The sequence below is a fragment of the Budorcas taxicolor genome, chromosome 14 (assembly GCF_023091745.1).
Source record: "Budorcas taxicolor isolate Tak-1 chromosome 14, Takin1.1, whole genome shotgun sequence".
NCBI classification, from domain to species: domain Eukaryota; kingdom Metazoa; phylum Chordata; class Mammalia; order Artiodactyla; family Bovidae; genus Budorcas; species Budorcas taxicolor.
The window spans coordinates 24,994,254-25,008,522 of NC_068923.1; positions in this window are offsets into that span (position 1 = coordinate 24,994,254).

Sequence of the window (14,269 nt, forward strand, 5' to 3'; positions counted from 1 at the left end):
ATTCTTTTCTATCTTTTTCTCCTTCACTATCGTCCTACCCTTCTCTCTTTCTTCCAGTATTATCCTATACACTAGGATCTATACTAGATGCTGGAGATACACAAATGAACAGACAGAATTCCTACCCTCAACATTAAGTAGACCTCGCATTGACTTAGTCCAGGGTTTAATAGGGACCAAAAAGGAGTAGAAGCCACTTACATCAAGGTGGGGAGTGGGGGAGTAATGAAGCGAGTCAATGCGTGAATAGCAATAATGTCTGTAAGAGCTGTATGGATTTTAGTTCCTTGTACTACCTTTATTGCTACTACAAGAGGAGCTATAATGTGTTTGTATGAGGAACAGATAGCTCCAGTGGTAAAACCTGCTTCTAGGCGTAATAAAATGAGTCATAATCAACTACAGTTGTGAGAATCCATTAGCAACCATTCACTTGCTAGACTGCTTTCTGAGCTGGTGAGTATGTGTGACCAGGACACTTGGGAGTCTGCAGAACACAGGTAAATTAGATGAAGCAGCCAAGGAAAGGGATAAGTTAGCTACTCAACAGCTGCTAAGGGAGGGTCATTTAATGGCAAAGAAGGGGCTCCACAAGGTAAAATCTAGGCGAACTCTGTTGTGAGAATGAATGGAGTTTAAGCGAGAATGCAGACACCTGCATCTCCAATCCAACGGTGAGGTCTGAGCTTCTGCACATCATTGCGTCATGGTATATGTTTGTGAGGATAAGATGTTGTAGAGAATAGCACACAGAGTGAACCATGCAAGAGACAGAAACGTGGTCTTAGGAGACTGCTGGATAACGCATCTCACAACTTTGCCTGGAGTCATATTCATAAACATCTGATGCTGATTATGAACCAGCACTGGATCAGAGGTCCAATTCATCCTCCCTCAAATATCTCTCTTCATGTTCACTGCAGACGCAGGACAAAGCAAGCGTTCTCTCTCATTTGCAAATGAAAATAACTGTGAGTCCATGGAGATTAAGTTATACACCCAAGGTAACACAGCCATTAAGAAGCAAAATTAAGACTGGTCTTTTGTTTGTTTCCAAGTCCAGTACTTTATCTCCTATCCATAGATACAGATAAATGTGTTAATTAGCACCATTTGGATTGCTTTATGGGTGTTCACAGTTTAAATTTGTGACCTCTCATTAATATCCACAAAGGCAGGCTATCTTTTGTGCAGTTGCATAAACGTTTAAAATTCTGGGGCACGTTCCTGTCCATAAATTGCTCTGGAGAGAGTGATACAGAAATCACTAAAATATGAGAAAGGTTTCTGGGGGTCCAGAGCAAAATGTCTTCTTTGTTAAATTTACTTATGTAAATTTAAATAGTCACATGTGGCTGTTAATGTCCTTATTTGAAATAATTTTAATCAATGATGTCATCTTGACAACGTGTTTTATAGGAGAAGGCAGGAAAGTAGACCGAAGCAGGGAGATGGAGAGGGAGGGAGGAGGGGAGAGACAGAATAGAAAAATATAATTCTAGAATGTAGAAAACTAGAAGAAATCCTGGAGCTCATCTAGTTTAACCCCTTTCATACAATAATGAGGGAATTGAGGACTAAAGAAACAAACTCTCTTATCAATAGCTATTACTCCACAGGGTAACAAAATGCCAAGAGGAAGAGCTCATGTTTTAACTACATCCAGATTTCCATCTCACCAGTTTGCAACATATCCTTAAAACTAAAAATATTCACACCTGTACATCCTCTTGACATGTCAGCACATGCCAAGCTCTCTCTTTCCTGACCACCACCAACACCACTGGTTTTTAGCATGCATTTGAACATCATCTTATTCTCAGAATAATCAAAGCATCTTTGTGTTTAGGAGGACCAAAGAGGTCATCTGAAGCAATTTCCTCTGCAGTGTAGGAATTGCCTTGAGCTGCTCTGAGTGGTGCCCTTCTGTCTCAGCACTTCCAGGGAATCTGGCAAATTATTTCACTTTTGTAAGCTTCCATTTTGTACCTGCATAAAAGAACATTCATGATACTAAACTTAAAGGTCTATTTGAGAAATGAATACAGTAATTTATTATTTAGTATTGCCCTAGGTACACAACAATCTCTTAATAAGAACCACTGTCAATGTCTCTTTGTCATTATTTTTAGACTTTGGAGAAACTCACCCTAAGATTAAGGAGAGTCAGAAAGAGGAATAATACAATTTACGGAAAAACATTTGTCTTGGAATCATGAAACTCCTGTTCTAGCCTATTTCTATAAAAATTATATTATGATGTAGCAGGAAGCAACATGGCCCAGGGGGAAAAACAGACACTTTAGAATCACAGTGCTTGAAATTCAAATACTGTGGATTTGAATCTTGCCTCCATCGCTTTTAAGCTACACACAACAGCTTATAAACCATACTCTGTGACCTTGAGTAAGTAATTTAATGTCTCTGAGCCTTAATTTTATCTCTAAAGTACACATAAATCTAACTATCCTACACAGTTGTCTGATTAGAAGCGTTAGGTAGCACGTATAAAGGACCTGATACTTAGAAACCCATCAATACTTTTCCAACTTATTCTCTTAGTTCACCCATTTTAGTATAGGCTACAGTTACCTTAGAAAATTAGAGAAATTGATCTCCAAGGCAACTTTAAACTTTTTAACTTATCCTATTTAAATAAGTTAAAACTTATAATAACAATTGTAGGCCTCCCTGTCTGTATTTTTATCTAAAAGAACCAAAGTTTCTACAGAAATTAAATCTAATCAAAACAGCAAAAGTATAGATTTTTTCAGATAAAAAGATTTTCTGGCCCAATTCATCACTGCCTGGGTAGCTTTGCTTCCTGTTACTATGGCTACAAGAGTTTGTTTATACAAGGAGCACATCTTTAACTATTTAAAAAAATAAGACATAGGGACAGATTGTACTCCACTAAGAAACAAAAAACCACAAATTCATCTGGGGAGGCTGGATATGATAGACCCTTTAATTTCAAAAGTAACATGGTTAAGGAGTTCAATGAAGAGATGACTTAATTTTATATTTGGTTTGAAGATGAAAATCTCTACTTTCCTTCATCAGCTAAGGAGCACAATGCAGCAATGTGGGTTTAGAGATGGTGGCAAAATCCACCCAGTCATTTTCTACTGTTGAGCTTTTGAAGCCTTTAACAGTTCTAGAAACATAGAAAGAATAAAGCACTTCAGTTCAGTCGCTCAGTCACTTCCAACTTTTTGCAACCCCATGTCTGCAGCATGCCAGGCCTCCCCATCCATCACCAATTCCTGGAGTTTACTCAAACTCATGTCCATTGAGCTGGTGATGCCATCCCAGCATCTCATCCTCTGTCGTCCCCTTCTCCTCCCACCTTCAGTCTTTCCCAGCATCAGGGTCTTTTTCAATGAGTCCACTCATCGCATCAGGTGGCCAAAGTATTGGAGTTTCAATTTTAGTGTCAGTCCTTGCAATGATTATTCAGGACTGATTTCCTTTAGGATGGATTGGTTGGATCTCCTTGCAGTCCAAGGGACTCTCAAGAGTCTTCTTTAGCACCACAGCTCAAAAGCATCAATTCTTCTGTGCTCAGCTTTCTTTATAGTCCAACTCTCACATCCATACATGACTACTGGAAAAACCATAGCCTTGACTAGATGGACCTTTGTTGACAAAGCAATGTCTCTGCTTTTTAATATGCTGTCTAGGTTGGTCATAATTTTTCTTCCAAGGAGCAAGTGTCTTTTAATTTCATGGCTGCAGTCACCATCTGCAGTGATTTTGGAGCCCCCAAAATTAAGTCTGTCACTGTCTCCACTGTTTCCCCACCTATTTGCCATGAAGTGATGGGACCAGATGCCATGATCTTAGTTTTCTGAATGTTGAACTTTAAGCCAAGTTCTTCATTCTCCTCTTTCACTTTCATCAAGAGGCTCTTTGGTTCTTCTTCACTTTCTGCCATAATGTGGTGTCATCTGCATTCCCACCCCCTACCCCCCCACCCACAGTAATCTTGATTCTAGCTTGTGCTTCATCCAGCCCAGCGTTTCTCATGATGTACTCTGCATATAAGTTAAATAAGCAGGGTAATAATATACAGCCTTGACGTACTCCGTTTCCGATTTGGAACCAGTCTTTTGTTCCATGTCCAGTTCTAACCGTTGCTTCCTGATTGCATACAGATTTCTCAAGAGGCAGGTCAGGTGGTTTGGTATTCCCACCTCTTTAAGAATTTCCCACAGTTTGTGGTGATCCACACAGTCAAAGTCTTAGCAGTCACCTATTAGAAGCTCTCAGATTTATGCATAGAAATTGGTGGCCCAGTGAAGGAGTGTGGCTTGCCCCCATGAATGGTTATTAGAGCTGGAGTGAGATCCAAGGTCCAAGGCTCCTTTCATTATGCTCCTCTTTTCTGTATTTCATACTGAGAGTAAACTTCGCTTTTCAATGATAAACCACAAACAAATTGGAAATCACATTTCCTACCATGCAGATACAGATCTATTCGCCCAATGGGCTGGGTGGTAGATTTTCTCAACAAGGCCATCGAACTGGGTGTGGAAGCCAAGTTAATATTGCTCCCCAGTAGCCTATGTCTGCTTACAGTTTCTGTGACTTATCACTTTACTCTTATGGGTTAGTCCCACCTAGGTACATCACCACCACATGCCATAGTCAAAATGTTGAAAACCACACACGAAGAGAAAGGAGCCAGAGAGAAATGAAACAGTACATACAAGGAAACTGATTTGAATTAATACAGACTACTCATCAGAAACCATGAGGATCAGAAGACAGTGAATGAAAAATGGTTTCATATAAAAGAGTAGGAATTTGTTTCCAGGAAACCTGTACTACCAGAAATACTAGGGGAAGTTCTTTGGGCTGAAAGGAAACAATACCAGATGGATATTTGGTTCTTCAAAGGAATGAAGGGCATTTGAAGAAGTAGATAACTGGGCAAAAATGGAAGAGTAGCTCCCTTTTCAATTACTTCATTTTACTTATGACTGTGTGAAGCAAAATTATAACATTGTTTTGCTGGAATTATGTGTATACATAATGATAACTATAGTATATAAAATAGAATGAGAGTAGTGAATATACCTCCTTGATTGCAAGGTTTTACATTTTATGTCAAAGGTTACAATCAGCAGTAGGTAGAATGTGAAAGATTAAAGATATATATGCCAAGCCCTACAGTAATCACTAAAAAATAATCTAAAGAAGTAAAACTAAGAATCCAATTGATTATTAAATTAGATTCTAAAAATATTCAAATAATTCAAAAGTAGGAAAAAAGGACAATAATAATAAGTAAAAGATGATGTAAACATAATAATGTGTGATGCAAATAAAGTAATGAATAGTGAGAAATTTATAGATTTAAATGCTAATGTTATAAATGTAAATAGTCTAAACAATGAACTAAGATTCCACCCTAAGAAGTTAGGGGAAAAAATGAGCATAGTAAATTCAATGGAAGTAAAAGGAAATAAATAATATAGATAGGAGCATAAATCATTGAAATGAAAAACAACCAAGCAATAGAGAAAAAAAGAAATTTGAAGCTTTAAAAAATCACCAGAATTCTTAAAAGCTTAGCTAAACTGATGAAGACAAAAAGAGAGAATAAAAATTACAGAAATGGAAGAGGGATTATTACTATAATCCTATATATATTAAAATAATGAGATTAGTAATAACTCTATGCCAATAATTTTGACATCTAAGATGAAATGGCAAATACTTCAGAAAATGCAATTTACCAAAAAGGACCAAAAATGAAAGAGAAAACCCGACCTACTTTATTAAACACACACACACCCATACACAGAGACACACACACACACACACAAATTCAGTTCTAAATGTCTTCATCGGTCAACTATCTTGAACTATTCAGAAAAAAAGAATATTAATCTTTTACAAACTTTTCAGAAAAAAAACTAACTTGTAGAACCTGAATAACCTGAATATTAAAATCTGACAAAAACAATATTAAAAAATAAAATTCCAAACCAATATTCCTCATGGTCATGAATGTAAAAATTCTTAACAAATATTAGCAAACTGATTTCAGAAATCAATAAAAAGAGATAATGTATTATGATCCTAAGAATGTAAACTTGATATAATATTTTAAAACCAGTCAATACAATTCACAGTCATAACAGAATAAAGGAGAAAATATGATTTTTTTGACAGATATATAAATAACATTTGATAAAGGACAACAATCCACTCATGAAATAAGCTCTCAACAATCTAGAAATAAAAGGGAACTTCCTCTGTCTAATAAAGAACACTCTAAAATAATCTATATTTACCGTTCTACTTAAGGATGAAGTATCAAATATTTTCTGCCTAAGATTGCAAATGAGCAAGGATGCCAACTCTTACCTTAAATTCAACATTTTACTGGAGGTTCTAGCCATCATAAAAAAGGAAGAAAAAAAAATGTGTGAATATGGAAAATGCAAAAGTTAAACTACTTCTATTTGCAGACGAATAAATGCTTATGTTGAAAGCTTCTTGGCTTCTGCAAAACAATTGTGAGAAACAGTAAATTTAGCAAGTTCCTATGATACAAGATTTCTATAAAACAAAACCTAAATTGTATTTTTATATACTAGCAGCAAATAATGGGAAAACAGACCAAAGTATTGAGTCCTTTCACAATAGCATACTTGTACTATTTCATTGTTCTTGAGTTCATTATCTCCCCAGATGTGTTAAGCCACTGAGGCAGTGCCTCTGAAATACCTCAGTGGGTTTCCTGCCTTTCTTAGCCTCCCAACCTTGTTTAACACCAGTGAGTGTTTTTTAAGAGTAACCTGTTACCCCATTCCGGGGGTACTCCAGTTATCATCCATGATAGAAACCTTGTCAGTCAACAAATGGGTAAAACAACTCTAATATCCTATTTTAGCATCTGGTTTCTCAGACCATTCCTGGAACAGAGTTAAGTCAATGTTCCATGGGGAAAAAACAAAACAAAACAAAACAAAAACTAAGGTGGTATTAGCTGGCAGGTGGCTTACCAGGAAGCGTGCTCAGGAATAACATCTAGGAACAGGAAGCCTGATTCAGCAGAGGAAGAAGTTGAATTGTGATGCAGTTACAACAGGGCCCTCAGTGGGTCCCACAGGGTGCTCTGAAGAGTGGATGGCCTTTCAGCAACATCTTAAACTATGGCATGGGACTGTACGCCCTTACAGTTACTAGCAGTGAGTTGACACTGAGGAAGGGAGGTTACCTTGTACAAAGCAATTACCATTCAGAGAAATTATCAGGAAGACATAAAATAAGCAACTGTCTATAGCCGCCACTTCTGGAGGCTGTGGAAATGTGTGTGTTTCTCCTGAAAGGGGTAGCAAGGTGGCAGATCACAGAATCCACTACCACTGGTCAGGAAGCTGTTTTAACTCCGTCCAGAGTTGATGAAGTTGAGAAAGCATCAGAGAACATGGGGAGAAAGAGGGAAAGTTGATAGCTGAGAGATAAGACATCACTTACTAACAAATAAATACAGCAGATGAGATAACAACAAGGCTGTTTTTGCTACTGAAGTTTCAGCTATCTTAGTTTCACTGGAATAGTTAACAATGTACGTTTTTTTTTTCTGGAAATGGAGATACTCCTGACCAGAGGAAGTCATATACTTGAAATCATACACTATGTAGTTGCTTCTTTCCCCCCAGACTTCTTTTACTTAGCAATATGCACATACGATTCCTCTACGTCTTTTCATGATATGATAGCTCTTTTCTATTGAATAATATTCCATTGTCTGGATATATCACAGCTTATTTGCCCATTCCCCTACTGAAAGACATCTTGATGGCTTCCAGGTTTTATGTTTTATGGATACAACTGCTATAAACATCTATGTGCCATTTTTATGCAGACGTAAGTTTTCAACTCCTTTGGGTAAGTACCGGCGAGAACGACCGCTGGATATACGGTAAGGGTGTTCAGTTTCATAGAAACTGCCAGACTGTCTTCCAAAGTGACTGCACTATTCTGCCTCCCCACCAGCAATGAATCAGAGTTTCTGTTGCTCCACCTCCTCACTAGCATTTGGTGTAGTTCTGGATTTTGGCCATCCTAATAGATTTGTAGTGATATCTCATTGTTTCCTTCATAACACATATGGAGAGCATCTTTTCATATATTTATTTGCCATCTGTATATTTTCTTTGGTAGGTTGCCTTAATATTTCAAGTCCATTTTTTATATTATACTTTTTTGTTTTCATGTTGTTCAACTTTAGGATTTCTTTGTATACTATTTTTCAGAAACATTTTATCAGATTTGTGTTTTACAAATATTTTCTCCCTGACTGCAGTTTGTATTTTCATTCTTCTAACAGTAACTTAGGCAGAGCAGAAATTTTAAATATTAATGTAATCCAATTTGCTTACGTTTTTCTTTCATGGGTTATGCCTCTGGCTACTGCTGCTGCTACTGCTACTGCTAAGTCACTTCAGTCGTGTCCGACTCTATGTGACCCCATAGATGGCAGCCCACCAGGCTCCCTCGTCCCTGGGATTCTCCAGGCAAGAACACTGGAGTGGGTTGCCATTTCCTTCTCCAATGTATGAAAGTGAAAAGTGAAAGTGAAGTCGCTCAGTCGTGTCTGACCCTTAGCGACTCCATGGACTGCAGCCCACCAGGCTCCTCCATCCATGGGATTTTCCAGGCAAGAGTACTGGAGTGGGGTGCCATATGCCTCTGGTGTTGTACCTAAGAGGTCATCACCAAACCAAAAATGTAGACTTTTTCCTATGCTGTCTTCTAAAAGTTTTGTTGTCCTATATTTAGGCCTATGATGTATTTTAAGCTAATTTTTGGGAAGAGTTTAAATCTGTATTTAGGTTCATTGTGTGTGTGTGGATGTGGATTTCCAGTTGTTCCAATACCATTTGTTGAAAAAAGTATTCTTCCTCAACTAGATTTCCTTTTCCCCTTTGTGAAACATTAAATATATTTGTGTAGGTCTATTTTTGGAGTCTCTTTTCTATTTCATTCAATTATTTTCGTAGTGCTATACTGTCTTGATCACTGTAAACTACATAATCATTTTTGAAATAAGGTAGATCCCATGAGCACAGAGTAGAACCCCTTAGCACAATCTTCAGGTTGAGGAAGTCTCAAAAAAATATTAGTTACACTTAAAGGTTTGAAGGGTGCTACAAAATGAGGGAGAAGCATGGTCAAAGGCAGAGAAATTAAGAAAAAAAAGATAATGCATACATACATAAATGGTGAGAAAGAGAGTTCATTTGGGTAATGAGATGTATTCTTTGTGAATTTAAAAGAGATTGTCTCTTTTAGGTTTGGGTGGGAACATATAGATCTGTCAGGAGACGTCGGATTACACTCATCCTCCTACCTGGCTGTCCCCATCATCCAGTACTGCCACCTGGCCTTGGGTACCACCAGGAAAGTGTACTAGGGAAGATGCTACCAAGAGAAGCCTGCCCTTTGTCTCTACTCACCCAGCCCTGCAGACTGGCCCTGCCCAGAAGCACTAGATGGAGCTCTATGGAAACTCTTCTAGAGGTAGAGAAAGGACTGCAAGGGAGGAGTTAATAAGTTTGTAGGATTGAAATTTCTCAACTGGAACTGAGCATTGCTCCCTGGGACACAGCCCTACAGATGGTGCCCACTGATGGATGGCCTATTTCTAGATCATTGACACCTTAGGTTTATATATAGAAACACCTAGACAGCTGGAATCACAAGAGTCGTGCCTAGGACATCATGAGCCAGAGGGAGCAAGGGCTCTGAAGTTCACACAGAAGGCTCAGGGAGAAATTCCAGTTCTTCTGTATAAAGCTGATCATACTTGGGCAATGTCTGTCACCACTCTGAGACTCAGTTTTCTCATCTCTGAAGTGGTGAAGACATTGCCTCTTTCACAAGGTTGTGCTGCTGCTGCTAAGTCACTTCAGTTGTGTCCGACTCTGTGCGACCCCATAGATGGCAGCCCACTAGGCTCCCTCGTCCCTGGGATTCTCCAGGCAAAAATACTGGAGTGGGTTGCCATTTCCTTCTCTAATGCATGAAAGTGAAAAGTGAAAGTAAAGTCGCTCAGTCTTGCCCGACTCTTAGTGACCCCATGGACTGCAGCCTACCAGACTCCTCTGTCCATGGGATTTTCCAGGCAAGAGTACTGGAGTGGGGTGCCATTGCCTTCTCCAGAGGTTGTGCTAAAGACTAAATGAAGTAGAGGGACTTCTCCAGTGGTTTAGTGGTTAAAACTCAGCTCTTCCAGTGTAGGGGGGCACAGTTCAATCCCTGATCAGAGAACTAAGATCCCACACATCATGCACTACAGACCAGTAAATGGTGCTAGAAAACTTGAATGCCTCTATGCAAAAATATGGCAACAACAATTGATCATACCTTGAACCATATACAAAGATCAACTCAAAATGGATCATAGACCTCATGTAAGGCCTAAAAATAATTTTTTTAAAAAAAGACTAAATGAGGTAGAGAATACAAATCTGAAACACCTGGTATACAGGAAATAATCATTACATTAGGCTCTGTGCAAGCATGAACTTGGGAGGTGGGGAGAGATGAATGTACAGGGTAATTGGCAATGCTAGAAAATGCTAATGCCCTAATCTGACCTTCACTGCTTTTTAAATCCTTCAGAAAAGGGTAAGCCATGAGAGAATAGTAGAGTGAAGAGAATCAGAAAAGCATCCTATCCACTAAAATTTAAAATCCTTGAAGCACCATTTTTTCATATAATAGCACCTCTTACAACAACTCTAGAAGATATTAATAGTAACACTAATATTACAGCTGACACTTACATAGCCTTGATTGCCAAAGCAATTTTCAAGATATTTCACATGCACAACTTCACTTATGCTTAACAACGACCCTGTCAGGTTGGTTCTATTATCTGTCTTCTTTTATATATAAGGTTACAAGGTCATGCATAGGATAAGTACTTTCACACTTTCACACAAGTATTCACTGGTACCCTGATCTTGGACTTGAAGCCCCCAGAAGTGTGAGAAATAATTTCTGTTGTTTAAGCCCCCAGTCTATAATTTGTGATAGCAGCCTCAACTGACCAAAACACAGAGTAAGACAAATGCAAAAATAAGACAAACAGTGAGCAATGAAGCAATTCCCATATGAAAAATACACTCATTTTCTCCATATGTTCAGGGAGGTAGGGCATTAGTTTGAAGTCATATAGGTCATTTATTTATTTTTTAATATTATAGCAGAGTACTCTCTAGCGCTAAGAATTTTGCATCCTGATCTTCGTTTTTTAAAGAAAGTTCATATTTTATTCCCATTTGTTTTATATAGAACTATTTTTTATGGCACATTTCAATAACTTGCCTCCCATAAATTTGAAGCACTTTTGAAGCACAGTAAGAAAAATGTAAAAATCTTAAAACTGCATGGAGAGCATACTATATATGTTCTGAAGAAGATACCTAATTTAGAGGCAGCTTCAAGTTACTAGACGGATACAGAATAAGGCTTCCTCAGTAAATGGAAGGGTGGCACTTAAGCCTTTATCACAAGTTAGCTCTTATTTTCTCAGCATGACCTATGCTATTCCTGAAAAGTCTGAAGTCCAGGGCAGGAGCATTCATGCTCACTTCTTCTCAAATACACATTATTGTTTATTGTTTCTGAGGCTCTTAAAGTCAAAAAGAATAGGTTGAGTGTGTGTGACAGAATGGTCTCTGCCAACAAAGAATTTAAAGCCCGGCCAAGGAGCAAAATAATAGTAATATCTTATGTTTGCACAGTGCTGTATACAGAGCACTTTTATCCTAACTCAGCAGGACTTAATGGTCCTCTTAATGATACTCTCAGGATGCATGGAGTAGAAAGGCATGGGGAGGGATGGTGTTGGAACCTTGTTGGGGCCCTAACATTTCACAATATGACAATTGCCTTGGGTGGTTATAGCAGGATTGGAATTCCAGGCAACATTTCAGTATTTGAAATCAGATGACTGACCACAAAGAAGACTTGGAGAACCCCTGGCGGGGGGGGGGGGGGGGGGGGGGGGGCGGGGGGGGGGAAATTAACTACAGAGTTAATGAGAACTAACATTTAATCATCATTTGCTAAGTGATAGAGGTATGCCAATAGCTTTTTATTCCTGGTGAGAACTAGATAAGTAGTAGTATTATTATTCCAGTTTTGCTGAAGAGGAAATTGAGGCTCTGTAGGCTAAATAATTAGTTTAAGATCACAGTGTGCCCAGTAGCTGGGACTTGAACCCAAGCCTCTAACTTCACATCTCCTGCTCCTAAGCACAAAGTTTCACTGATGTCAACAAAAATTCAGGAGAATCAGACAGTAGGTGTGCTGGGAATACAGAGATGAAGAAGATGCAGCTTTGCCTTTGAGAAACACAATGCTTTGCAAATCGGCCAAGAAACCTTGTAAGTGTGGTGAAATGGTACTGTGTGCCAGGACTGAGTAGCCACAGGGCCAGTAGGGCAGCCCAGAAGGAGAATGGAGAAGAGCTTTTCTGAAGAATGTAGAAGTTCCTTAGGGGTAGGAGCTGCCTCATCCTTAAGCTTCCCAGAACTTCTCTGTAAGGTCTAGATCAGATGTAACCCAACTCCCCAGCACAATTCATCCCACTTTCTGCATGTCAGTCTTCTTGAATATTTGAAGCTATTGACACAGAGGGCATTTTCTCATGGAGAAAGGCAAGACTCAAACAGAAAAATGCAACAAATAGAATCACAAAGGAATGGAGATAAAGTACTCCGAGAGGGAAAAGCGAGTCAGCATTGCTTTTATGTTTGGCGTAGTAGAAGTGTCTTCCCAAAGGAGGCAAAATTTAAGAATCTTGAAGAAAGAGCTGAAATTTGCCAGCAGTAAGAAAATGCTGTTCAAAACATGGGTGAGCCTATGCAGAGATTTCCAAATCAAATGACTAAATGAATTTTTTGGAGAACGTGTAACAAAATAAAACCTTAATTCATAACCTTTAGATTCTGATTCAAGTGATCTGGAGTTTGTTTGGGAGCTTGTGTTGGAGTGATGCCCTATACACACACATTTGTTTGTGAAAGGCCAGAATGTGTCAAAGAAAAGGTAAGCATTTCCGTGGAGCTTTTGAGGGGGTTGACTGGAAAGAAGAGGTGAGAGATGTGTCAGAAAACATAGGTGGGAACTGGAGTGTGGGGGATCTGACTGTCTCATAGGCACCGGGGGGCATGTACAGTTGACAGGCAGGGGAGCCCCCTTATCAGGTGGCATTGTTAGCAAGACATCTAAAGGCAAAGAGAACACACAAGAAGGTTTTATAACAGTCTCATGAGTTCAGTTCAGTCGCTCAGTCATGTCTGACTCTTTGTGACCCTATGGACTGCAGCACGCCAGGCTTCCCTGTCCATCACCAACTCCCGGAGTTTACCCAAACTCATGTCCATTGAGTCGGTGATGCCATCCAACCATCTCATCCTCTGTCGTCCCCTTCTCCTCCTGCCCTCAATCTTTCCCAGCATCAGAGTCTTTTCCAATGAGTCAACTCTTCGCATGAGGTGGCCAAACTATTGGAGTTTCAGCTTTAGCATCATTCCTTCCAAAGAAATCCCAGGGCTGATCTCCTTCAGAATGGACTGGTTGGATCTCCTTACAGTCAGTCCAAGGGACTCTTCTCCAACACCACAGTTCAAAACCATCAATTCTTCGGTGCTCAGCTTTCTTCACAGTCTAACTCTCACATCCATACATGACCACTGGAAAAACCATAGCCTTAACTAGACGGCCCTTTGTTGGCAAAATAACGTCTCTGCTTTTTAATATGCTCTCTAGGTTGGTCATAACTTTTCTTCCAAGAAGTAAGCATCTTTTAATTTCATGGCTAGGATGGCCTTATTGAAGGGAGTGAGCATAGAGAGAAAGGCAAAGGATTGGAAGAGTGTTCTAAGATGAAAAGGCCAAGGCTGCCATCAGTCATTTGGTTTTGCTTTTCTTTGGCAGTATATGACATTCATTCTTTGTCATTACTTGAGACTTGTTATGAAAACTCTTTATTGAAAAAAAGTTTTTTTTCCCATCTCACTTCCTTAACAGTCAAGAAAATCGAAGAAAAACTGACATTTTTTGGTGGGAAGATAAAATTTTTTCATCTAAAATCAGGCTACACAATTCTTCAGACAATGTCAGACTTTATATGGACATCAGTTTGTTTCAGGACTTGAAGGAGAATCAGATAAACCCTAGGAAACAAAATGTTCCATATGTTTAAGACTGAGGGCGGCAATTAGAGAAATTA